Source organism: Cyphomyrmex costatus, unplaced genomic scaffold (genome assembly GCF_001594065.2).
Source record: "Cyphomyrmex costatus isolate MS0001 unplaced genomic scaffold, Ccosl1.0 scaffold777, whole genome shotgun sequence".
In the NCBI taxonomy this organism is placed as follows: domain Eukaryota; kingdom Metazoa; phylum Arthropoda; class Insecta; order Hymenoptera; family Formicidae; genus Cyphomyrmex; species Cyphomyrmex costatus.
This window is the reverse complement of record NW_017280352.1, coordinates 5,217-8,504: the sequence shown is the minus strand read 5'-3', so window position 1 is coordinate 8,504 and position 3,288 is coordinate 5,217.

Here is a 3,288-nt window from a genome sequence, read left to right as displayed (position 1 = left end):
TTTAATTCATGTAAAAATTCTGACAAATTTTCACCAAGAGTTTCGTGATATTTTTGTTTGATTGTAAAAAGTTAACTTAACCAGATTAGTTATTTACATTTACACTATCAATTTGTTTATGCGTTAATATGCAATATTTCAACCTTACCATGCGTTAAATTTATTTTCCTCGCACACTTCGATCCATTTTGCAGCAATTTCCGGGTCTTTAGGAAACCTGAAATATTTTATTTCCTCTCCTTTCATTCTTACCGTTTTTCGATAATAATTATTGCAGACTTTTACTGCACAAACAGCCATTATTTTTAATAAAAACTCTTGCTTACTTTACCGCTTTAACGAATATCATAAATACGGCAGCCCATATTTCATTGGCACTCAGAGTCCGAAAGCTTCCGAAAGCATCCGAAAGTAGCCGAATGTGACGTAAACTGAGTGATGCGCAAAGGCTTTCTAAATTCGTCCACCGGATGAGCATACCCTTGTGTTTATACCATGACAGCAGCCTTGGCGTTCTCCTTACTCAGCTTCCACACGCGCACTGAACTCGCCCGTCTGGGGTTACATTGTTGCCACCTGAAAGTTTTTTCCCCCTCGAGTGCGGGACCTCCATGTCACTTGGCGCGAAAGTGGCGCGCAATTTAAAAAAACGCTCGGGTATGCCATACCCAGGTGGTCTACTGAGGGTTAATAATTCTTCAGGAATAAATTCCTCATTTCGACGTTGCTTAAATGACTCATTTTTTCGCGTGTGACCTCTTTATTCATCGACACTTTTCATCAAACTGAGAAAGTTTTTCTTTCTGGCGCTTTTCAAAACACAGTCTGTCCGCGGCGTTCTCACCACCGTATTCTTGTTTACGTTTACGAAATTTTCTTCGTCGAGTGCACGTGTACTCAGCCTGTCTGTGGCAATCTCCCACCACATTAATGTTTACAAACTTTAGAGAGGGTTTCTGAATATTATTAAGGAATTACGAAACTATTATTGATTCTTTAGATTTTATAAATAAAACTTTAAAAACAATTAAATTATCGTAATTTTAGGGACAAAAATATGATCATAAAAATAATCATATGATAATTTTTTTTCGATATCATAATGTTGCATTTTATGCACCGGTAGCAGTGCGTTAAACCGAATTTTACGCACAGTGTTGTATAATGAAGCATTTTACGCACCGCTAAAAATGCGTAAAAGCGAATTTTACGCACACTGTGTTAAAAAGTATATGTATTTTGTCTTTCCCCTCTCTCTCTCTCTCTCTCTCGCGGGAAAATTCCCTTCATGGGAAGTCAGACTGTGTTGTTGATATGGCTGGAAAACCGATACAACGTCCTGGCGAACTGTATGCGCGTACAGTATGTATGTAACTGTATGCGCATTTAATGATATGTTAGGATTAATAATATATCAGTTACTTTTCGTGGTTAATATATTATTATTAGATAATCATTTAAAAGAGAAAGAGAAATGCTTAATCGAGTCTTGTACACAGGATGTTAGTGTGTGTTGATACGATTTATTGAAAATATACAATTTTTCTTACGTTTCGATCCTCAGTTTGGATCCTTATCAAAGAACTTCTAATATAGAATACACATTGTGCTACCTAGAACACTTTATATTAAAATGTACCACGAAAAGTAAATGATAGATTATTCAAGATGCAAATTCAAAATGAACATACCTACATATAAGTAAAACAGATTACAATAAAAATATTACAGTGTTCTAGAAAATAACTGCAACATACATAAAGTATATTTTCTATGTTGAATATGTACCACGAAAAGTAACTAATAGATCATTCAATGTGCAAATTCAAAATGAACATACATACATATTCTAAAAAATTTCCGCAATATGTTATCAGCCAAAAGTTGCATTTTCCTCCTCACCGCTCCGCGTGCAGTCGAAATGTCCCATTACTGTCGAATGGTATTGTTCTGCGCTCGGTGCGGTGAGGTGAGGGGAACAGCGAAAGCTAGACGAAGGCGATTCGAAAATCAGCTGAAAGTTGCCCAACCCTCCACACCTCATCTCACCGCTTGCAGTCCAAATGCTCCACGATGATCGAATGTCATTGTTCTACGCGCGGAGCGGTGAGGTGAGGGGGATAGCGAAAGCGAGGCGGAGGCGTATTAATTAACGTGTCGACTTCGGACAATATATTTTTATTTATTGTGATATCGTAGGTATATCTTCGGTGCATTATATTATTACATTATCATATTAATTAAACGATTCGTGCTGTTCAAATCACATTTCAAATTATGAATCTCTAGCTGTTGCAGAAATAACCGGCCGGCGACGCTATGAAAATACAAAACGCAATATGATTGCGATTGTTTATGTTTTATATACAAAAAAGTTAGACGGAGGCGATTCGAAAACCATGACAGTCGAATACACTTTACGTATGTTTACTTTGTATTGGCAACGTTAATAATTAATAATCAGTTACTCTTCGCGGTAATATATTACTGCTTAACTCGTGACAGTACTGCGATGGTTTTAAATATACGTCATATCGGTCAACAGTCGGTAGTATGTAAAACAATAATTTTATTTAATATGTATTTAAAAGATGACTGCTCGGTTTATCGGTAAGCCGGATGAGGGAGGGATATGAAACTCGCGCGCATCCGCCTTTCCACATCAAAACAATCCCCAAGATTGTTTTCACTAACTGTCTAATATTAACGCATCGATTTTCCTTATTACCTTCATATCAAGAAGACTAGAACCAGGAGAGTAAACTAACGTGATAGGGGTAGGTCAAAAAACGTCCGCGGTTATTCATACAATGCGCAGTGGCATTGCACATTATATGAAAGTTTGCGCATGTGCGCATCGGTTATAACCAAGAAGTTCTTGTTCTTAACCTTTGTTTTCCCTTCATCCGAGGGACACAATTAAAAAAAAATCTTCTTAAACCATCTTAAACAGAATGTAAGTTGTAAAAAGAAATTATACTGCACATTAAATGCACATGTCAAACAAGGTTTGTTTGACATGCGCAGTGACGAATTGAAAACAACTATCAGAGCGACAGAGAGGACTAATGAAGCGCAAGAGTGGGGAAAGTTATCCGCCGTCACTTTTTGGCCTACCCCCTCTACCGATATTTGACCGAGTTTACTCTCCTGGTTCTAGTCTTCTTGCTTCATATAAAAAAAATTTTTTTTAATTAAGTTTTTTACAATTAAATACGATAATTTTTCAAAATTTTTCTTTTTAAATATTCGTCGTACCATTCAGCAGTCGGATTCTTATTTTAATTA